A 24,867-nucleotide genomic window follows, 5' to 3' on the forward strand; every position below is an offset into this window, starting at 1 on the left:
ATTAGAAACTGTTCATCCCTTTGTAAGAAAACAAACTTAGAATTCAGCAGAGGATCAAATAATTGGTTCTCCGCACCATATAAAAGTCATGTGAAAATCAGTTTTTTCCAGTACACTCTTACTACTTCCGGGAATTAAGAGGATAAATAACAGCCAGGTGCTGATATTAAAATGTGCTTGATTAACTGATCATCAACATGTTTGGCAAGTTACAAGTTACATCTGAATAAATCACAAGATTTGTGGAACAATGTCCTTTGGGCACACTGCACAAAACAGAAATGTCTGGCCATAATGCATAGTGATACGTTTGGTGAAAACCACACAGCATATCAGCACAAGCACCCCATTTCTAATGTCAAGCACAGTGATAGAGGGGGTGATGATTTGGGCTCGTTTTGCAGCCACAGCATATTGGCATCTTGAAGTCATTGAGTCAACCATAAACTCCTCTGTACACTAAGGTTGGCCGATATGTAAAATTTTCTAGCTGACAGTCGTCAGTCCACTAAATGACGATAGGCGATATATTCGCGCAGGTGACTTTTTGATGGGCGGAGCAATGAATCATGCACGGACTGATTGGCACATTGAGAATTTATACGTTTTGTTTGGAGGAAATATTTCAGTATTAATATAACTACTTTTTGGATTATTCATTTATTTATTTGAGATGCACCAAATCGCACAAAAGACTTAACATTACGTCAGAGATTTTATTCTATGTTTGCTGGACTAGACATTTTGATTTTTAACTTACTTTTTGTTTAATTTTTTTATTTGCTGTTTGGTTGGGTGTGTAAGACAAATAAATTGTCACAATGACCTAGAGGGTACTCTAAAAGTAAAATGTTCTTTTCTCATTTCAAGTAAAATAAGTTTGCATTCTGAACTTTAAAAAAAAGCTTTTGAAAAAGCTGACTTTAGAAAAAAAATGGTGACTGTAGCCAGTGGCACCCCTTGGCCTCCCAGTAGATTCACCTATGGTATCAATTTGAAAATCCTACGTCACTTCGTTCTCAAGTTATTCAATTCACAAGATTTTCTGAAAACTTGACCTATGACCTTGAGGTCGCTTAGTTCTCGATTTATCCCATTCCCAAACGTGGGTGTTCATGTTGCCTGCCAACCTGGCGGGTTTTTGACAAAACCCCATTAGGCTTTTACGTGTGAGGGGTAAAAGGTGTAGTGTAAGTTTCCCTTTATCTTGTATTTCTCTAACCATCTAGGCATTAACTCCCCCTTTTTCCTCATAAAGTGAGGAAAGGGATGACTGGACAGATGACCTTACATCTAACCCTAGAGATGAGTTCTGCATCTCATCTCCTGGCAGAGTTTTTTGTTTTCATACGCGCTCTGAATAAATGATTTGATTTGCTGAGTAGCATCCCATCACAGACAAAAGAAAACACTATACAGATTAAAGCCCCATGGTAAATTCAAGGAAGGTTAAAAAGGTCAGTCAAAGTCTAGTAATAGGTCTGGGCGCATAAAAAAAAAAAAAAAAAAAAAAAAACAGCATCTGGGTCTGGATCTGGACTATTGCTGATCTCAGGAAAAAAGGTGTGCTAAATCATGCCCAAAACAAAACAGAACCATCAGATCCTCTCAATTAGTGGACAAATGTTCAGTAATTTCCTTCAATTTGTCACCCATTTTTACATTCTTAGAGGTGCAGTGTGCAGAATTTATCCTCACTGTTTCTATGAGAAGCTATATGTACAGCCATTTATCAGGAAACCCCCCAAGATTCATTAGGAAAAGCCTGGAAACCAAGAATTGTAAATGAGAATAAACAAAATAAAAAATTATAGATAGAAAATGATGAAGGATGAAGACTGAAGTCCTGTTTGTGAGTTTCACCAGTAAGATCAAATAACTGTGCTAACAATACACACCCATTCGCTTGTTAAAATGTTTCACGACTACAGAACCTGCTTGACTCTGCAGATAATTGATTTATTTAGGTACCATTATGTGTTGAATATGCGTTTTATTCCCATACCAAAGATTTCTCTTCTTCACTGAGGTGAGGAGTACATGATTAGACTGAGATGGTGGGCTGCCTCTGCATCATCATCATCATCCAGTAAATTGCTCTGAACCAATGCCATTTTGATGCAGTTTATATAAAAGCTAAAATGGTTACTACAATATTCTACCCAAGCATATAAAAAGAGCTCCGGCTTATTACCCGGTCCTAGTTATGAGTCACATTTCCCCTAAAGTACAGATGCAATTCCAGCTCATTAGGGTAATGTTCAGACTCTAATGCTGCTAATTCTTCAGCACTTGCTTTCATCCACTGTTCAATATTCAGCCATGCTGGCAAACTCACACAAACCTAACATCCAGCCCCACAGCTTTAGCACCTTTCTGTCTCCTAATGCTCCTATAGATCCGATTACCAATGGAGTAGTTGGTAGTGTGTACCTCACATGTATTCAATTCATTCGGTGCTCTAATAGAGACTGACCGGGCTCACAATTTATATAAAATGATGACATACAAAGTTATCACAGGGAACCAAGTTAGTGTGCCTCCCAAGCTATACTGACTTACTTTTTACAGATCATGTACAACAGTGGTGTCAAACTCAAATACAGTTCCAGAAATTGTTTTAATATCATGCTGTGACATATTTGAAAATTATCAACTATTTAGATGGTCTTTTATAAGCATCTGCACAAGCAATCTACTGCCTGAAGACAGCGGTAATGTGCTCTACTACGCATAAATTAAATTTATGGGAAGTGGTTGTTTAAAGGCAACATTAGATTTTGTTGCTTCTTGTTTGGCAGCAATGAAGCTGGATACATGGCTGTAAATTTAGGCGACTCAAAAGTTCAGCAAAATATATTATGCTCTACAGTGGTTTAATTTATGAGTCACAGCTGCTATTAAAGGCATAGCACATTTGTAGGAATCCAGAAGCATGAATACCTAACATGAACAGAGAGATGAAAAATGACACTGATATAAACATTAAACACATCTAAGAGGCTCCAAATTTCCTTACTCTTAATTTAGCAAAAGTTATCTCTATGCAGGAGAATCCCAGGCAATACATCCATATTACTTAGATCCTGGTGTTGTCTTGCATGTGGTAAAAAATAATTGAAATTAATTTAGTGAATTAGCCTCTTCATCAAAAATGAAAGCATATTTTATACAATCAAATTAGATGCAGTCCTGTAAAATTAAGAACACCCCATGATTCAGTGGCTTGTCTATTCACCTTTAGTAACTCTATCAGGAATTTTGGCCCACTCTTCTTTACAATGTTGCTTCAGCTCAGTGGAGTTTGCTGGCACTTGTGTTTTTTCCCACAGCTATTTTGTTGTAGCTTTGCTGGTGACTTTGGGATCACTGTCCTGTTGCATGACCCAGTTTGGATCAAGCTTGACAACCTTGTGCTTGAAAGTTTGTACGAGGTGATTGTGCCATTATGCTGTTTGATTTTTACTAAATGTGATGCTGTGCATTATGGCCAAACAACTCCACTTTGATTTCACCTATCCAGAAAACCTTGGTTCACAAGTCTTGTGGTTTATTCAGATGCAACTTTGCAAACCAAAACTGTGCTGCCATGTTATTTTTTAGAGGGAAGAGGTAACCTTTCCAACACTTCCAACTGAGGCCTGTAGAGTTTAAGATGTACCTCTTAGATTTTTTTTGCAGTTTCTCTGAGTATCTCAGCAGTATCTGACCTTGGGGTGAACTTGCTGAGATGTCTACTCTACTTTCTACTGCAGTGTGTTAACACACACCTGAATACTCCAGATCAACAACTTCCCACAACTCCAGCTTTAGACAGGGTTCATGCGCCTTTTTCAGGGTCAAATTCAAGCTTTTCCAGCACATGCTTTAATGCTTTAAGAATGCACAAGCATCTACTTCAAATCTATTTAATTTATCATCTGTGATATTATGTACAAGTCCAATGTATTTTGTTCATCTCCCTTAAATAAACAGGCAGCCTTAAAGCATGAAATATTCATATACAAATACACATATAAATGTGTGTACTTTCTCAGTGGCTGATGGTGCCCCACAGGCTTCAGTGTGAGCTTGAAGACATTTATAATGTTTAAGTAGTTTAATGTGCAGGTGCTGACGATAAACACATTTTGAATGAAAGCCGGGGAACTTTGGTAGCACAGAAACAAGTGGCTATTCTTTGTGACCATATGGATCACTCATATTACCATTATTTCAAATACTCAAAGAAGCTGGGATCCAGGGTATAATTGGCCGTTTTTGACTACTTTTGATTTGGCCTCTATATTTCACCTTTAAAAACTGTTTATCTTGCCAATCTGTTATTTTCTCATTTTGACAAACTGTATCAGCACAATTTATCTAAATTCAGACAAAATTTTACAAGTAGAAAGTAGAAACCACGAGCACGTTTAACGAATCATTTTCATAACTTGAAATGCAAATAGAAATTGTACATTTTTAAAAATATGCACAAGTTTTGCAAACAACAAAGTTACATGGTACTATTTACCTAAAAATGCAGCCAAGGCTCAGACGTTTTTTATATAACCATTTCAAACTATTTACGGAATAATCAGGTGTTCTGCATCAAATAAGAAAGCACAAAAAATATTTATGCAACTCCAAAAAATAGTTTGTGTCCACTATAACACAGATGAGAACAGCACAGGGATAAACCTGCAGGTCTGACAGCAGGTGTGTCACTCAGTGTTTACACTGCAATCTGCCTTTGGTGGCTTCTTTGAAGCAACTGTGACGATCACTAGTACAACTGACACACAAAACAAAACAACGACTACACTACACACTAACTACACAAGACAACACACTGTATCAAAACTGTCTCTCTCTCTCTCTCTCTCTCTCTCTCTCTCTTTCGCTCACTCCTAAAACTTCCCCCTCTTCCCAAACAACCAAATGCCACATGTTGCCATATCATTTTTTTGATTGGTCAACATGGTACATTTTTCCACCAATAGAGAAAGAGTTGTTGTTTTCTTTTTTCACCAATAACTGTTGTTTTTCACTCACAAGCAAAGCGTGTTTGCTAGCGCTCTCCTTAGAAAACGCCGTTTTTACCGTTTCTTCCCGGAGGAAACGCCACTGTTTTATTAAAAACAAAAAACACCGGTTTTACGTGGCGTATCAACACAATTTAAACACTGGTATATAGTTTGAAGTCCGCACGTTTGACCCAAGTTGAAATGGAGACTCTGGGTCGGTCGACCCCAGAGGGTTAACCAGAAAGCCTTAAGTTAGCAAGTTATGTATCAGGCTAATGTTTAAAGCTTTCACTTGAGTAAATTAACTCATTTCACTGCTAAGTAATGTTAGCTAAGTTCACAGCATATTCCATAATAGCGCTGCCATACTGCATCACACGCAGTGCATTTCAATCATTTCTCCAGCGAGTTTGATAGCTAGCAAAATAATAATCATAATTTTTTTAAAATAGCATGTGTAACGTACACGTACTGGAAAATTATTTACTAGGACTCACCTATCATGTGACTGGAGAGCGCAAACTCCGCCATTGTTGTTTTCCATCAAACACTCATTAAAACAGCAACCTATAAGTATGTTAGCGCACCCATCCCCGACTGTCCGAGGGAGGGGCGGGGTTACACGTTGAAACAGACAGAGGGGCAAGGCAGCCCAGGCGGAGAAAATTTGCCTCTACATTTTGCGACTCATTTTATTTCTCTATCTGATAAGAAAACTATTCAATCAGATAGTTATTTGTGGTGAATGAAATACAGCTACACTTTCAAGCACCACATCTGATATTCAAGCACTTTTCAAACCTTGAAAAGACAACATTAAAATCCAAGTCTTTTCAATGATTTCAAGCACCCGTATGAACCCTGTTTATAAAAAGGTGCTAACGCTTAACGTGACCAATTAATCAAGTGCCTTTGATTAGCAGCATCTGGCTACTAGGGGTGCAGCTATTGATCATTTTATTAATCTATCGATTGAACAATTAATTATTATTAATAATAATTCAGTGTCCAACCTAACCTCAGGCCAGTGCCTTACTGGCCCATGTACATTTTTATTGGCTTGTGAAAACCGTTTTTATTAATAAATATTAATGCAATTTAGTTTAATTTAGCCTTCAGCAAGCTGTATGATTTAACCAGTCTGGTGTCAGACTAAGTTAACAGTTCATCTTCATCTTTTAATACAACTTCTGGAGGCTTACTGCAGATGTTTCTGTGTACAAAACAAACAGCAGTGGATGGAGCAACTACAAAGTTTGCTTTTCTTCATGTTGGAGTTTGTTGAAAGACTTTTTTCTAGTAAAGGTTTCAATGGTGATTACAGGAACAGCGCAGCTGTTTTGAAAGCTAGAAGCACATTTTTTCACTCTGAGCTAAGCCTCTCGGCTCTGCCTCTTTGCTCTTGTGTAAAACAACTCTGCCTCCACATTAAAATGTGCCAGCGTTATCATCACTGCTATCAGTGTTTTTGTTTGAAACTAGTGGCTGCGCGGGCTTAATGTTGTCAGGCTTTTTATTCACATGGTGCTCCTAAATACGTTTGTATCGCAGGTCTGTTTTTAGTCAGAAATGTAGGTTTTTTCACATGACTCTACAGTAATCTGAGCAACTATTCTCAAAAAAAGAGAAGAAAAAAAAAGGCCATAAAAAACTAATTCACAATTATTTTTAGTGTTTAAAATTAAATCAAAGGATACAGATAATATAAGATAAAAAAAAACAATAATACACTACTGCAGGAGACTAAATCTAGAGTTAAAAGGCAAATTCATTCAAGAGATAACGATGGAACCTAAATGGTTTGTAATCATGAATTTAAATTGACTGAGAGCAACCAAAGAATTCATTTTCTGGATGCATTGCAGAGAGTTTCAGGTGGTTAGAGCGAAGAAATTAGAAGCTGGACTTGCAATGATAGCCAAGCAGGACTAGGGCTGATATGGACCAGAGTGCCATCCTAGCATAGAAGTGGTGGAAAATGGCAGCCTTCCAATTAGAGTCTTAGCGATAAACAGAGACATATGCCTATCATGTATTTTAGACAGAGAAGATCAGCAAACGTGTTTTAACTGCTGATATGTATAGAAAACCAAAAGTTGAGTAGAGACTATTAATATAAATGATTAACTTTTTATACCTTAAAATCTTTCCCCACAATGAATCCATGATACACTGACATCAAAGAGTCCAGATCTGGTCCTTATCCTGTCCTTTCCTAAAACATCAACTTTAACTACAGCATACAGTGTGTGTGTGTGTGTGTGTGTGTGTGTGTGTGTGTGTGTGTGTGTGTGTGTGTGTGTGTGTGTGTGTATATATATATATATATATATATATATATATATATATATATATATATATATATATATATTCATCCATTCGCTTCCGCTTATCCTTTTCAGGGTCGCGGGGGGCGCTGGAGCCTATCCCAGCTGTCATAGGGCGAGAGGCGGGGTACACCCTGGACAGGTCGCAGGACCAACACACAGGGACAGACAACCATTCGCACTCACATTCAAACCTAGAGACAATTTGGATTATCCAATTAACCTATCCCCACAAGCTGCATGTCTTTGGACGGTGGGAGGAAGCTGGAGTACCCGGAGGGAACCCACACGAACACGGGGAGAACATGCAAACTCCACACAGAAAGACCCCGGCCTGATGGTGGAATTGAACTCAGGACCTTTTTGCTGTGCGGCAACAGTGCTAACCACCGTGGCACCGTGCTGCCCATGTGTATATGTGTATACATACATATATATATATATATATATATATATATATATATATGTATATATATATATATATATATATATATATATCCACACAAGATCCATAGAGGCTGGGGTCTATCACACCAGGCAAGACCCCAGGTGCAGGCTGTGTAAAGATGCCCCAGAGACAATCCAGCACATAACAGCAGGGTGCAAGATGCTAGCAGGCAAGGCATACATGGAACGCCATAACCAAGTGGCCGGCATAGTGTACAGGAACATCTGTGCCGAGTATAACCTAGAAGTCCCGAGGTCAAAATGGGAGATGCCCCCAAGGGTGGTGGAGAATGACCGAGCTAAGATCCTGTGGGACTTCCAGATACAGACGGACAAAATGGTGGTGGCTAACCAACCGGACATAGTGGTGGTAGACAAACAGAAGAAGACGGCCGTAGTGATCGATGTAGCGGTTCCGAATGACAGCAATATCAGGAAGAAGGAACACGAGAAGCTGGAGAAATACCAAGGGCTCAGAGAAGAGCTCGAGAGGATGTGGAGGGTGAAGGTGGTCCCCGTGGTAATCGGAGCACTAGGTGCGGTGACTCCCAAGCTAGGCGAGTGGCTCCAGCAGATCCCGGGAATAACATCGGAGATCTCTGTCCAGAAGAGCGCAGTCCTGGGAACAGCTAAGATACTGCGCAGGACCCTCAAGCTCCCAGGTCTCTGGTAGAGGACCCGAGCTTGAAGGATAAACCGCCCGCAGGGGCGTGCTGGGAACACACACATACAGTGGGGCAAAAAAGTATTTAGTCAGCCACCGATTGTGCAAGTTCCTCCACTTAAAATGATGACAGAGGTCAGTAATTTGCACCAGAGGTACACTTCAACTGTGAGAGACAGAATGTGAAAAAAAAATCCATGAATTCACATGGTAGGATTTGTAAAGAATTTATTCGTAAATCAGGGTGGAAAATAAGTATTTGGTCACCTCAAACAAGGAAAATCTCTGGCTCTCACAGACCTGTAACGTCTTCTGTAAGAAGCTTTTCTGTCCCCCACTCGTTACCTGTATGAATGGCACCTGTTTGAACTCATCATCTGTATAAAAGACACCTGTCCACAGCCTCAAACAGTCAGACTCCAAACTCCGCCATGGCCAAGACCAAAGAGCTTTCGAAGGACACCAGGAAAAGTATTGTAGACCTGCACCAGACTGGGAAGAGTGAATCTACAATAGGCAAGCAGCTTGGTGTGAAAAAATCAACTGTGGGAGCAATCATCAGAAAATGGAAGACATACAAGACCACTGATAATCTCCCTCGATCTGGGGCTCCACGCAAGATCTCATCCCGTGGGGTCAAAATGATCATGAGAACGGTGAGCAAAGATCCCAGAACCACACGGGGGGACCTGGTGAATGACCTGCAGAGAGCTGGGACCAAAGTAACAAAGGTCACCATCAGTAACACACTACAACGACAGGAATCAAATCCCGCAGTGCCAGACGTGTTCCGCTGCTGAAGCCAGTGCATGTCCAGGCCCGTCTGAAGTTTGCCAGAGAGCACATGGATGATACAGCAGAGGATTGGGAGAATGTCATGTGGTCAGATGAAACCAAAGTAGAACTTTTTGGTATAAACTCAACTCGTCGTGTTTGGAGGAAGAAGAATACTGAGTTGCATCCCAAGAACACCATACCTACTGTGAAGCATGGGGGTGGAAACATCATGCTATGGGGCTGTTTTTCTGCCAAGGGGACAGGACGACTGATCCGTGTTAAGGACAGAATGAATGGGGCCATGTATCGTGAGATTTTGAGCCAAAACCTCCTTCCATCAGTGAGAACTTTGAAGATGAAACGAGGCTGGGTCTTCCAACATGACAATGATCCAAAACACACCGCCCGGGCAACAAAGGAGTGGCTCCGTAAGAAGCATTTGAAAGTCCTGGAGTGGCCTAGCCAGTCTCCAGACCTCAACCCCATAGAAAATCTGTGGCGGGGGTTGAAAGTCCGTGTTGCTCGGCGACAGCCCCAAAACATCACTGCTCTCGAGAAGATCTGCATGGAGGAATGGGCCGAAATACCAGCTACTGTGTGTGCAAACCTGGTAAAGACCTATAGTAAACGTTTGACCTCTGTTATTGCCAACAAAGGTTATGTTACAAAGTATTGAGTTGTATTTTTGTTATTGACCAAATACTTATTTTCCACCCTGATTTACGAATAAATTCTTTACAAATCCTACCATGTGGATTCATGGATTTTTTTTCACATTCTGTCTCTCACAGTTGAAGTGTACCTCTGGTGCAAATTACTGACCTCTGTCATCATTTTAGGTGGGGGAACTTGCACAATCAGTGGCTGACTAAATACTTTTTTGCCCCACTGTATATGTATATACATACATATATATACATACATATATATATACACACACACACACACACACACACACACACACACACACACACATACACAGTGTTGGGAAGGTTACTTCTAAAATGTATTCCACTACAGATTACAGAATACAGAATACATGCCCCAAAATGTATTTTGTAACGTACTCCATTACGTTACTCAATGAGAGTAACGTATTCTGAATACTTTGGATTACTTAATATATTGTCATGCTTTTTACATCTACTTGAATATACGATTGCTGTGTGGTTTATTACTATTACTGAAGGCTACTTGCCATACCACTACCAACTAGATTTTTAAATCTTAATATAAAATGAGTAACAGTATGTTGACATTAGGTAACGCTGCACTTTTTGCAGCGATCCTGTATAGAAAACTATTCCTTGCGTATATAAAACAGGTCCACGGCTCCGAACCATAGTAAAGGGACCTCTGGCTAATACGTTGGGTGCCCCTTATGGTTCGAAAAATACAGTACCAAAAATAGAGAGGGCATAGCCTAACATATGAAACAGAAAAAGGCCGCAGTATAATCCCTTTATTTCAACAAAGTAACGGTATTGTGAATATCAACTTCTTCAACTGTAACGGAATACAGCTGCTCATATTTTGTATTTTAAATACGTAACGCCGGTACATGTATTGCGTTACTCCCCAGCACAGTCTCTCTCTCTCTCTATGTGTACGCGTGTGTGTGTGTGTGTGTGTGTGTGTGTGTGTGTGTGTGTGTGTGTGTGTGTGTGTGTGTATATATATATATATATATATATATATATATATATATACACATACACACATACACATACACACACACACTGAACATTAATATTTAGTGGATAGCTTCTGGACATAGGCTCCATGACAGCAATACTCCATACTTCAGCATCTTGCTCTACAATGCCAAAGAGAATAGGAAGTGAAAGACCATACAATATAAATTCTGCACGAAACTCTAGTCATTCGTACCTTACTCTGACTCAAAGGTCTGACACCAGGGTCAGTTTGAGATTGTTTTCCATGCTGACAACTTATAAAAAGTTATGTAAAGTCAACATAGATTGTGTTGCCAAGTACTTGTGAACTCTTCTGAACTCCTAAGAACACAACAAAATGTGCTGCCTTGAAAGCAATTAAAGGTGTTGTGTGGCTACAGAAAACAAGAAGAACATTTCCTTTGAGATATACAGAAACACAGACGTGCACACATGCACACACAGAGTCCTCTAACAACGCATGCTGTGTGTAGCAGAATGTTGCAATTATGGTGCAACAATGAAATCAAGTCAAACAGAGCAGTCATCTTCCTCGTTTTAAAGCCACATTTTAAAAAGAAAAATGCATAAATAAATAACCTCAGCTGGTTTACATGCTGTTAAAAAGCACGAATAAGCTTTTACTACACAGAAACATAAAAGAAGCGGATGTGTCACTTCACAAGTATCACACAACGCAGTACTATCAAATATAACAGTAGTGTAGTCAACCACTCAGGAATGCTGATTTGTATACCAGCTGCACTGTCCTGATTGGTGGATGCTGCATATTAATGCCCATTCTGGTAATCATTCTCCACTGTCTGGGAGCTGGCAGCTCTGGAAGACTTGGCTCCAACAAGATTTCAAGCACGGATGGACTATTTGCTGCAGCAAGAAGGCCCATGGGTTTTATCTGTAAGAAACACTCGCAGGGAATCAGTCCCTATAACCAACCTTTTGAAACCTTTCACGCACATTGACTTGCAAACTGATCCAGACACCAAAACGAACACTGAAAGACGTAAACGTGTAAAGCTGCCACCTTTCCTGATCCCCTTTTGAAAGCTGTGGCAAAGCCTGATATTTATTCATCATTTAACCCTCAAGTGACCAAACTTCTTTAGAAACTTAGTGGCATCAGTTATGGCCCTATTTATACAGGAAAATGTTCCTTTTGCCTTCTTTAACCACAACAACTCCTCTATTAATAATTGTTTTTAGCCATTTTTAAGCAAAAAGGGGTCCTGGCATCACAGTTTCACCAGAGCTTTACACTTGGCTGGTTTAAAAAGGAATGATATCACAGAAACTGCACCTGCCTTTAAAAGCTATTAACAGTTCACCCACACAGAGATCAGTACCAGGATATAGTACTGGTAACCAGGCTACAACCACTGTTCAAATGTCTGTGAAAGCATGCACTTCAGGATGTCTGAATCTTGTTCTAGGTCTGCAATACATGGCACGATGGAAGTGAAAACTTCCAATAAAATTAAAGCCTTTAACTTAAAAAAATTTATTTCCAGGGCAAGTCTGAAAAATCCGATCCGAAGCAGATTGATAGTGGGAAACATTTTTATGATTAAACACATCACAACGGCTTAAACATATATACAGTTCTGTCACCTGAAGGTGAAAAACAACAGGAAACAGTCAACATCTGCAATATTACAGAAGCTATGATTTATTATTGATCTGTCAATCTGACTTCAACAAAGCTGCCTTTGACCTTCGAAGCCTGACATTGTGCAGCACATACGGTGTGACCGCACAAGCCAGATAAGGTTATCAACACTTCTGGAGACCTTCTCCAGCCACATTAAATATGTTGTATTGTAATCTTTACACTTGTCAATCAGGCAGACTGACATAGATAAACGATTCCTTTTTATAACATTGCCGATAACAGCTATCCAAGCATTTAAACAGCTAAGAATATTCATAAACTGCATAAGTTACAAACACAGCACCCATATTATTCAGGTGAACTCATTTCTAAGTGGCCCTTTTTTACAGTTATTGACTTTTTCAGTCAAAAGTGACGCCACAACTTTTTCCTCACAATTTTTGATAAATAAAAGCCTTGTGTCTAAGAGTGTGTAAGAGATTATCCTATATATTGTTGCGTTTTCAGTTTCACCCCAGTTCTTTTTATTCCTCAGGCCTCAAGAGACGACACCGGAACTCAGTAGATATTTCACAAAACCTTTATTCATCTTCAGTCACTCATGCACCTTCTAGAAGGGGAGATATACAGGGCCCGGCAATTCCTCTGTAGATCTCAACTCCTTCGTCTGTTACAACCAGTTTTATAGAAACGACGCCCCATTGTAAAACCCACATGGAGTGTTGTAAACCCAAAACACTGTGTTTGTGTATGTATGTGCGAGCACGTGAGTGCCTGCGTGTGGGCGTACCTGTGAGTGTGCGACGTGAGTGAGTATGTGTGTGTCGTAACAGTTACAGCACTGGGTGTGTATATGTGACTTCCTGCCGGTCATAAAAGTCCATCTCCCCTCACCCAAGCTACACCAAACAAAACATGGTTATCAGGTCACAAGCACTGAGACCTCCACTCAGGTATCCCTTGGGGAATTTCCACTAAGCTGTTGGCTTCTTGTTTGTCTTACTCTTACAGCTAAGCATGTGGAGGGTCTCCTGCAAACCTACTTCTAAGTTGTGACAGTTATGAGCCTTTATTACATTCAGGGACAAGGGTAACAGACTTCTCCTCTCTTTCCTATCTGTTCCATACAGTCCTAGCATCTCCTAACTGTGACTTCCTATTTCCTTTTATGACAGGCAGACCCCCACTGTCAATAAATTCCTCTCACTCTCTGCACAATTACACACACACTCAGGCCTATAGCTAAACCAACCTGATCTCCAGCTGGACCCTCTCATCTAATCAAACTTAAGCACATTATATTCTAATCATTGTTTTCTTGTACTCACAATATCTATATCTATAGACACACAGAGAGACACACACACACACAGAGAGGGAGAGAGGTAATTTTGTCCAAACTACAGTTCCCGTAATCCGGTGAAGCATTTCATGTAATTTCAACATCCCCATTTCATTTCCAAGAAAACACATTTGCAGCTTTGTCACTTTCTCCTTTCTTCTAGGGCTGGGTGTTCCTTACCATCACCACTGAACTGATATATTTTAACTGTTCCTTTCTTATTTCACAGAGTTTGTGTTTCACCGTTCATTATTATCGGGCAGGACACAGCAGTGGCAAAACAAATGAGTTTAATTTCTGTCAAATGTGTAACATGAACTCCTTATTTCTACCATTTAATTTTCATTTGGAGCTAGAAAGATTAATTTCTAACTTAATAGGAGCTTCAGAGTCTGAAAATGTGATATTAAAAACATCTGTGCTGTGGTCAATAATAAGTCTGACAATCTGTGATTCTGGTCTTCCTTGATTTCAATGGTATCTGAGATGCTGAACACCGAGTTGTTCTTGCTTTGAATGGCTGATGTTGAGCCAAATTGAACTTTTCGGTCAGATGATCCCATGTTGTTTTCTTTGTGTTCTTCCCGTTTATCTTTTCTCACTTGCATGAACTCCATCAAATATGTTGGTAGATATTTCTCATTCATAAAATCATGATTTGGGATTGCACTGTATTGTTTCTTCCTGTCAAAGGGGAGTTTTTCCTTCCTATTGCTCATGGCGTGGTTGTTGGGGTTTCTTTTGAATATTGTAGTCTTTACATCACAAAGTGTCTTTAGGTGACTGTTGTTGTGAACTGGCACTATATAAATAAACCATGTTGAATTGAATTGTTTTGTTTTCACATATTGCTGTTCCCCCCCGCCCGCCTGTCCCGTTTGGTTCTTCTGCCATCAGTATTATTGTCTGAAGGCAAAGAGAGAAGCCCAACGGAATTACTTTACCAAGTGGACCATCCCTGCCTTGCCGTATTGGTCCATTTGATTGACCTTTGTTGTTATTATTTATTTATTTTATTTTATTTTCAGTTGTTACAGACGGGACAGACATGACCGGGGAGAGGGAGGGAAACAAAGACAGTGGGGAAGAGGAATAGTGATGATGGGCAAAGAAGGGGGGGGGGCAAAAAACATATTTTTATATATATATCACCTGGATCACCTGTTGAGAGAGAAAAAAAAAGAGAAAACATGCAAACAAAAACAGAAATATAATAAACACAACACCATCGCGATACTCTATGTGTATATAGCAGTAAATATTAAATATTGATTATTATGCAGCACGTAAGACTTACAGCACACAGTATGCTTTGAGGTTGGAGCCAAAAAGGGTGTAGTTTGTTTGTGTGAGCACTCGTGTGTACACCTGTGAGCGTGAGTGCGCTTGTATTTAAAAGATTCCTTCATGTAATGATCTGCTAGAGGGTGTGGGGAGCCATATCCCCGTCCTCCAGGGCATGGTATGGAGGAGATCCAGGCCCCAGACAACCAGAGGCCGTCAGAGCACAAGAGACCAAGGAAGACCAACGGAGGGGCAGCCGCACCACTATCCCGGAAAGAGCTGAGGAGAGCCCCAGATGAGGGGTCACTCAGCAGCTGCGGAGCAGAAGCCAGGGGGGGTTGCAGTGACGAGCCCATGAGTTCTGCCGGCAGCCAGCTGTGCCAGAGTGACCGAGCCCCAGGCTGAGAGGCTGAGGGCACCCCACCCCCGAAGGGGCCCGAGTGAGCTCCAGGCTCCAGGCCCCGACAAGCAGCCACCAGGAATGAGCTGGTGCGTACCTGGACGCCCATCCCCGGACACAAAAAACCCCACCAATGCACCGATGTCTGAGGGCGTCTGCCACTGGCAGGGGGAGTGGTGGTGGGAGATCGGTTCCATACCTTGGAGGGCCCCAACAGGCAACAGAGAACAGGGGTGTGTGAAGACTCCAAACCTCCCTCTGCCCGCTCATATGTAGTGTTGATGCATGTGTGTTCTAAGGTGCATTTAACACATATGTTTCACATATTGCTAATTCTGTTCATTCTAACCTGGCAGACAAGGCCGTGTCTGTCATATTAGATTTTCCCTTTTGTTCTTTTTTCCCCCCGTCGGCATAAGCTTGTCATATAATCAATCATTTATTGGGCAAAAACAGGAACACTTAAGAGTCAACGGGATCTCCTGGTAACAACAACAGAATCAGTGTCACATGAAAATTAAATTGCAATGAATCAAAACGGTGAAGTCCTGAGAATAAGCCCTGACAGGAAACCCTGTCGATCTCACTAATGAACTCAAAACAAACAGCACACAGACGAGCCTGTTTTGACAGATTATCATGGTGACAAATCCTTTCACAGCAACACTCATAATATATTTTAAAGACAGCAATTTCAAAACGTGTTCTATCAAACTGAGACACAACGAAATGTTTTTAGACAGAATTAAAAAGCAGAGTGGGTGGACAGTCGCTTAACCCAAGGTGTGGGCATCCTTGCCACCCTCCTCTTCTGTTAGACCCCTCCCAGCACTTTGTCTTTGCTAAATGGAATTTTCCATGCATTTGTGCCCTCAAATGCTTGACCCCAGTCCACCGTTTTATCTTCGTCCAGCTAATGTATTAAAGGGCAAACATATACAATTTAGTCTTGATGAAAAATACAAGCTGTCAGAGCAATGGATGCCAATACGACTGCAGGGGTGGAGTGGATTTTACAAACAACTCCATTTAACTTGAACAAGCATCTGTGTCTCTGAACTTCCAATCCATTTATTCAAAGACCTCCTCTGACCCTGTCTGTGGTGATAAAAAGACAAAATTAAAGCCAATGATCTACCTGTTGTTTACATTTCCTACAAACAAAACATTTTGTTACACAATAGTTTAATGGGAAGGGTTTATCCTGCAAAAAGCATCTGGGTTGAAAATGAACCCCCCACTCAACTCTGAATGTTAGTGTTGAAAGTATTTAAACACAACCCTATATATTACAACCATTATAAAATTATAGGATTTAAATATCAGAAAGCTTTAAAATGTTGGTTTTTTTGTTATTTATTCTCTCTAACACTGTGAAATATAACTTGCTCTAGAAAATGGGCACCTCTGGGGCTGACAAGTTAAGCCAACATGAAAGAGATAAAAAACCGCAGTAAGTCGGGTGGCCACTAGAGTCTGGCTCTTAGGGAAAGCTAATTCCCATATAGTCCCATGATAAAATGCCTTAACAGCATTAGTAATCAGGGACACAAACTGTTTTGGTATCTACAGATAATTTCTCCCTTCTTAATAACTGAATATTACATAACTCCTTCATTTGGATACTGTTGGTTTTAAAACGCTATCTAACAACCAGCTTCAGCTTCAGTGACGTGTACAACCAGTACACGTCACTGAATTGGACAATGTGACTGTGTTTAATGGAGTTACTTGACAAATAATGTGACTTGCAATGAGGTATGGACCATCTAAGAAGTCTTTGCTTAAGTCATGTGTTTCCATGTGCTCTTAATAGCAAATATGCCAAAGTCAGTCAACATGGTAGATATCAGATTAGATATTAGATTATCAACTGATATATGCACTCACTGGCCACTTGATTACTTACACCTTGCTAGTAACAGTTGGGATCCCCTTTTTACTTTCAGACCTGCTTTAATTCCTGTGACATAAATTTCAATTAGGTGCTGAAAATATTCTTCAGATTTTGATCCATGTTGACATGACAGCATCACACATTTGCTGAAGATTTGTCAGCCGCATACAAGGTGGGTATACTGTCGTTTTAAAGGGAAATATATAGTCAGCACCCATACTCAAGCAAAGTGTAGCACTTAAACAATGATCAGTTGGAACTAAGGGGACCAAAGTGTGCCAAGAAAAGATCCCCAACCATCAACAGTCTGATGTGTTGATGTACGGCAAAATGGATCCTTGCTTTTATATTGTTTCCCTACCATCAACATTGTAGTAGGTAATGACTCATCAGACCAAGGAACATTTTTACAGTCTTCTACTGTCCAATTTTGGTGAGCCCGTGTGAACTGTATCCTCAATGCCCTGTTCTCAGCTGACAGGAGTTGCACCTGGTATGGTCTATCTGCTTCAAGGTTCAGAGATTCTCTTCTGCATGCCTTGGTTGTAACAAGTGGTTAACTGAGATACTGTTACCTTCCTATATCAGCTTTACCATTCTAACATCAACAAGACATTTTCACTCAGAAAACAGCAGCTTACTGGATATTTTCTCTTTTTTTAAATATTCTTTGTAAACCCTACATACTGTACAACCAGAGCTAATCGTTTGGGAAAATGCCAGTAGATCAGCAGTTTAGAGATACGTTTAGAAATACTTACACAAACCCATCAGACAACAACCATGCCTTATTAAAAGGCCTTTAAATCACTTTTCTTTCCCATTCAAATGCTCAGTTTGAACCTCACTCTGTCTACATGTCTAAATTTAGTGAGTTGATGCCACATGATTAGCTGATTAGATATTTGTGTTGAAGAGTAGTTGAACAAGTATACAAATAAAGTTTCCTGAAAAATTTGCCAATCAGTATAAGCTGAAATACAGGCGTATCCATCTTCTCTAACAGCTTCCAGTTTTTCCCCTTCAATCAACCCCTTTGTTTAGGTTTTACTGATTTTTCTTAAGACAAATCAGGAATATATTTGAAGAACACTTGTAAGGAGGCTTCTAACACATTAACTGATAAAGTTGCCTTCACCTTGTATAACAAATACTTGTCTTACTTTAGAGGCACAATTGGACTGACAACATTTTATCTTTGTGTTATAGGCCTTCTATGTTTTAACTCCATTCTGAATGGATTTAAATTTTTAAAATTTCATAGCATTAATAGTTTTTACATTTTATTCATAGACAAATGAATAAAATGTAGTTTCATTTTTAAATGTATTGTTCAAATAATAAACAAACATGACCTTGTTTACTACTCTGATTTAAATTTAGCCTCACCGATTTTGCTCAGCAGCTGAAAATACATGATAAATAAGCCAAAATGTGTGGAACGCTTTGGGTTGTTTACTAAAAGAAACCCACCATATATATATCAGTGTATTAAGTGGGAGCTGCCAGAAACTGTTTTAGCCGTGTCAGCTTATGTCTTTTATTAAGCTGTCATTTTGGTGTTTGGCTGCAACATCTGAGCAAATTCTACCAAGTCGACACTATTTTAAGACCTGGTGTTGTAAGCCTGGTATCTTATTGGCTGGATATCTCGGTATCCCAAAGCGTTTTAACAGTTGTCAACATTGGCACACTTTGAAATTTTGATAGGCAAAAAAACCAAAACAAAAAAACAGTGTCATCCAGATCATTTGAGGGATAGCCATCAGGCCTTAGAAGCAGGTGTTGCACTGAATTACCAAAAAGCAAAAACTTTTCTTTTTTTTTTTTTTTTAAAGTCAGATATATTTAAACTAATTTTGTGGTAATTTGTTTTCCTTTTGGATTTTTTCAAGGTAATTCATGCTTTAATGTTAAAACGTTCTTGTGGTTGCTATGCCGAATGTCAGTTTTGGAAAGCCTGGAGTATTACATGTCATTCCTCTGGAACACCTATGAAAAGCAATGACATTTGCCAGAATGACACAATGCCTTTAAGACTCAACATCCGTCGTATTTTCAAATTTTTTAGTCTTTGGTTTTGTCATCTAACTAGCAAAGACGTTAGGAGTACCAGCTTCTAAAACACTGGCTATAATGGCCATTAAAGTAAAAAATGATTACCATGTCTAATAAGAAGCTGTACCTGTCTATACTTATCTGGGTTTGCTTTCTGCTAGTTGTTCATATTCTAGAGTCTCCCTATAAATTATACAGGCCTAGAGACCAGTCGGTTACCCTCTGGCAGCCTCTGGTTGCTTAGGAAGAATGCAAATTCAGCTGTTTGCTGGAAGATGATGACTGGTGTTGAGTAAAATCAGTTGCAAAGACAGCGCTGCACTAAACACCTTTTTTAAACATTTTTTTTAATTTACAACAAATTTTTTTGTACATTACGTAAATCCTAGAAGTTGACCCTGATTTAACATGAAAAAGGTCGACTCATCAAAAAACACTATTCTCTGAACTGTAGTAAAATTTAAAGCTGCTACTGGAAAGAGAAAACTTTAAAGTAAAAACTGCCTGTTGCAAAGAGCATATTTCAAATGGTGAAACTTTTACTGTAAAGGCAAATGATTTCTATTTCTAGTTTGCACTTTTCAGTCTTATTTGGCAAGCAGCTGACAAGTGTTTGCAGAACAGCCGTGTCTTCAATGCAACCTTCAGGCAACTATAACAACCTGGTAGTAACCAAAGCAGTATATACACCGCCAATTAATACCAATTTTATGCAAGCAACCTGTAGAAACCAATCACCTGGTGATTGTTTGGTGGGTTTACTGGTCGGTCAGGGAACACCCATTTTCCCCTAATGACAAGCATCTGACAGATGGTGACTAACTAGTGTCTAGGGCTGTTACTGAGCCCTACATTGATAAGATAATTAGAAAATCTGTAAACTTCTTTTCTATGATATAGGCCTATCTGTTCAATATTTTCAGCAGTCTAAACAGATGTTTCCCAATTTTATATAATCAAAAGGCTTCTCTGTAGTGATCATTTCTATTGACTTGGCAAAACCATAAAGTAAAATATACTTTCTTCTGCTTGAAGTTGTTGACAGCAGCAGATAAATTATGTGTTTGATTATGTGCGCGGATATGTTCCAAAATATTTTCCATAGTAAAGGTTACACGATATTATAATAATAATAATAATAATAATAATATCATCATCTATTAGGACCATTTATTATCGTTGTTGTTTTATATTGTTATGATGTGTTTTATTTATCCCCTACCCACTCATTAGTCTACTTTCTTGCCATTTTTTTAAGTCTGCCAGCAAAGTTTAAACCAAATATTAAACAAAAATGTTTTGTTGCTTTTTGAGCATCTGAGCCAAACATTTTTGTTTAATATTTGTGTTTGTGCTTTCCTCTTCTCGTTGTATATTGCTATATTTTATACCACATTTATTTATTTTGTTGCTTAACTTTATTAGAAGACTTTACAATGTTGCATGATGTACTGTACTGCGTATTATCTGGGAAATTGTGTCATTTCACAGTGACGATGACTTGATGCTGAAATAACTGTTGTTCATCTGCCATGAAATAGACTATTATTTGGCAATTATTATTATTATGCAATCTTTCTTATTGGACATCAATTTTTTCCATTTATTTTTATTTGTTCCAAGATGAGGCATGCTCTAGTTTCACAAAGAAAGTAAATCTAGCCTAGGTAGGTATTTAAATATATTATTAGCCTTTTATTTTCTTTATTTTTGACACCTTTTATTTTTGACACTTTGGCCATCACAAGGCAAGCAAAACCAAGTTCTGGTATATTCAGGAGAAAGCGTTGCTCAGCCAGTAGCTCTGATTGTGGGCAACCAAGACCAAAGCAAACAAAATGAATAAATGGTACCGCCAATTGAAGATGCTCCCTTGTCCTCAAACACAGAGTCAGAGACAGAGACGCAGTGTTTGAGAAAATGTGTCTTAGCTGTTCCGATACTCATGACACACAAGGGATCACACTAAGGGTTTTTGCTTAGGCAGCAGTTGTCCATCTTCTCTTCTGGATCGCCTGGAGCATCCTTTAGGTGCCTTCCCAGCTTTGACAAATGTCTAAATAACCACATTTATTCTGCCACATTCAGTTGAGACCGAAGAAGTCATTTGGATGAGTGATGAGACATTTCTCCCAAAAACGCTACGTCCAGATGAACAGAATCAACTATTTAATTACAACGTTTTTTGTGAAACACCTCTCTTTGCAATTGATGTCACACAGAGATTACCAGCAACCAATCACTGAATAGTTGGAGAATATACATTTCCCCCCCACAATCAGGGGTCGGTCTCTAGGCCTACTAAGACTGAAACCTTAGTAGTTTTTTATAAAGTATATTTTGTTTTAATATTATGTCTGTTTTAAGATATTCTGATTAATTAGAAAACTTAAACACTCTGTTTATAAAACAAAATATTATCATTAACCAATTTTTGGGGGGGACAGCCACATATTGTGACTGATCTTTCTTCTTGATGTCATACATCCAAATCAAAATCTCACAATACATGAATATTTATGTTATTCCACCAATTTCAGCCTGAGCTACTCTGTTTAAAAAGATAAAACACTACAATGCACCCAGGCTATAACATTTCATTTGACCACAGAATCATAAATATTGGAGCAGATATCTGGAACTTATTGAACATGAATAAAATCGAATACAAAGATGTTGCCAGTAACACATAATAACATGCTGTGAGGATTATTTTCATTGCTGGTCTTAATGATCTAATTTTCTGCCTGTCACAAATCATCAGAGTCACTAAATAAAAGGCTAACCTTGTTTCTCTGTCCATGAATTCTAAATGACACAGGGATTTGGCCTGCGGAGAAAAAAAAGTATCTGCTGATTAATGAAAACTTAGATTATAAAGACTATTGTGTAATAACTTCTACTGAACTCTCAGTGAACTCACAGCAACTGACAAAGTGTTGAGGGGCACCTCAAATAAAGCACCTTATTCCTCAGAATCACCACCTGAAAGGGCAGTCACATCTGTCAAAAACCATAAATTAATATCGGACTGAACAGAAACATTAACTTTTTGGAACATCTACAAAAGGCAAATAAATATGAGAAACAGATACTGACACAGAAGTGCTTAATATGGAGCAGAGCTGTCTGATTTGCTGCCAAGCAGTCAACGAGACGTTTTGGAAAAAAAAGGGAAAAATGAGAAAATGTTGTGCTGCCTTGTAACATCGTCAGTGATGGAGGTAAAAGCTCAATCATGATTCTAAGCAAAGTAATTATCTAAAGAGGATTCTGAAGTTTTCAAGTTTTCCACATTTTGTTTTGACTGATCCTAAAATGCACAGTGAGTTTATTGTTTTCTCATCATTATTAATATTCCACAATGACGGAGGAAAAACAGGCTTTTGTAGTGTTACACAATTACTGACAATAAAACACTGGCTTGTCTTATTTAACCCTTACATACTGTTCATATAGTATGGTTCAGGTTAAACTGGGCCAAGAATTCCGTCATAAGGAGCGTCTACAACAAATTTTAAGATACTGATTAATTTATTATGTATAAACAACCTATTAATCTTTCATTAATATTTAAAAGAGCAGGTGGAGTGTATTTTTTTAAGATTTAAAAATCTCATTTTTGGAGAAAAACATCCAACATCACACAAAAAAAACTTTTTTGTGTTTACTTTTCTTCATGCTGAACTCTGCTCATTGCTCTCTTTTATGTTCAGGTCCAACCAATCAGCCTTCTACCTACACGTAGCTTCATCTCAATCAGGCTACACACGATTGGTTTTTTTGGAGGAGACATGGCTACATTAGTTGCACAGTCCACATCCTTCACTCTGCATAGGCAAACAAACACAAAATAGGTACCATGAACTCTGCTTTATATGCTATATTAGCTCTGGTGCATCCTTATACCATGGTTCCCTAAAACACTCTAAAACTTCAAGTGCACTTACAAACAAGCACTTATACAAGGTCTTGGCAGAAGAAGTATTTTATAGAATACAAGGCCATAGTAAGCAAAGTTGTTTTTGTCTCTAATTTACAAAATTAGCCGCATGTTACAGTCAACAAAAATAAATAAAACAAGCAATGGGAAAATGCTTCCTGAGGTCACAACTCAAGTATTAACCATGTGGTTGTTGCCCCATAGGCTTCTGCACAGTTAGAGTTCTTTAGCCAACCAGAGGAGCCTCCAACTGCTGGTTAGTAAAAAAGAATACACATTTAAAATACTTCAAAACTGCCCTCATCTTTCAGACCCAGAAGCTTTGTTCTTTTATTTACAGTCCAGTGGCCACACAGAGGCCACAGCATCATGCTGTGGTAGTTATTTTCTGCAACAGGGACTAGATGAAGGGAAAGACAGATAGAGAAAAATAATCTCAGTGTTCTCAGTGAAAACCTTTTCCAGTCCTCTCAAGACTTAAGATTTAACATTACAATATTTATAATTACTTTTTTGTTGGACTTTGTTAGGAACAGTTTATTACACAAAATAAACTAAAGAAAATATCTTCTATTTGCTTGTTTAAATTAGGTGATTAGCTGATATTTTCTACATTAATAATTATAACAAATGAAAATTGCTCTCATATGAGTTTGTAAAGCTGGATCACTTTCTGATCAGGCAGGTGGCTGAAAAAGTGAAGAAAAGACAATTAGGAGATGTATAAAGAAGAGAAAGAGCGCCACTAGTGCCAGATAGTCCAGATGGGAAACAAGGTAATTAGTAGCACAGGGAAGGCCAGGAACATCCATGTGTGTGTGCGTGTGTGCGCGTTGTGTGTGGGGTAGCTCTCACTCTGCCCAGGAGTCACGGTGCACGGCAACGGACGGGATCCAACAGAGAACAATGGAAAGTCACACACATCAAACAAACTGTCAAGCTCAAGACAAGAGTTTGAGGGGAAATTTTCACAGTGCAATTAATTAGGACAGGAGGGAAATGGTAATAGCCTGGCATCAATGCATGCATTTAAACGAATCAGCTTCCATTGTTTGAAGGTGGATGGTTGAGTCAGTTCATGTATGCTCCTACAAAATGCACCTTTTCATATCTTGACACTTAAAAGTATCATAAGATTGATAGAAATTGCTACACAGTATGTAATAACTAATCTGATATTGTCAAAAAAAATTGTCATATTTGCACATGTACAACAACCTATAAGTACGACTGTACATCCACTAAGTACTTGTTACCACCTGTAAGAGTAAAGTGTTTACTTTGCATTAGACTTCATTACATTAGTACCAAAAATATAAATGATATGAAATACAAATAGTATATGATATCTTAAGAGGCATTTGTTTTTATTACTCATCATAACAGGAGCATCACACAAAGTAGCGCACTCACTCC

At 38.9% G+C, this 24,867-nt stretch overlaps 1 protein-coding gene across 10 annotated transcripts in view; it reads right to left on the bottom strand.

Annotated features, from left to right (window-relative positions):
* The window catches only part of gpat2 (glycerol-3-phosphate acyltransferase 2, mitochondrial), a 184,977-nt gene that overhangs the window by 100,663 nt on the left and 59,447 nt on the right, over positions 1-24,867 (bottom strand). The window contains exon 1 of one of the 10 annotated variants that reach the window (XM_026187657.1): positions 5,504-5,612. The exons of the other annotated variants lie outside the window; for them this stretch is intronic. The gene's annotated coding sequence lies outside the window, so the exon portion shown is untranslated. Of the gene's footprint in view, positions 1-5,503; positions 5,613-24,867 lie in introns of those variants that run through there. 10 annotated transcript variants of the gene reach the window in all.

Source organism: Astatotilapia calliptera, chromosome 12 (genome assembly GCF_900246225.1).
Source record: "Astatotilapia calliptera chromosome 12, fAstCal1.2, whole genome shotgun sequence".
Lineage (NCBI taxonomy): Eukaryota > Metazoa > Chordata > Actinopteri > Cichliformes > Cichlidae > Astatotilapia > Astatotilapia calliptera.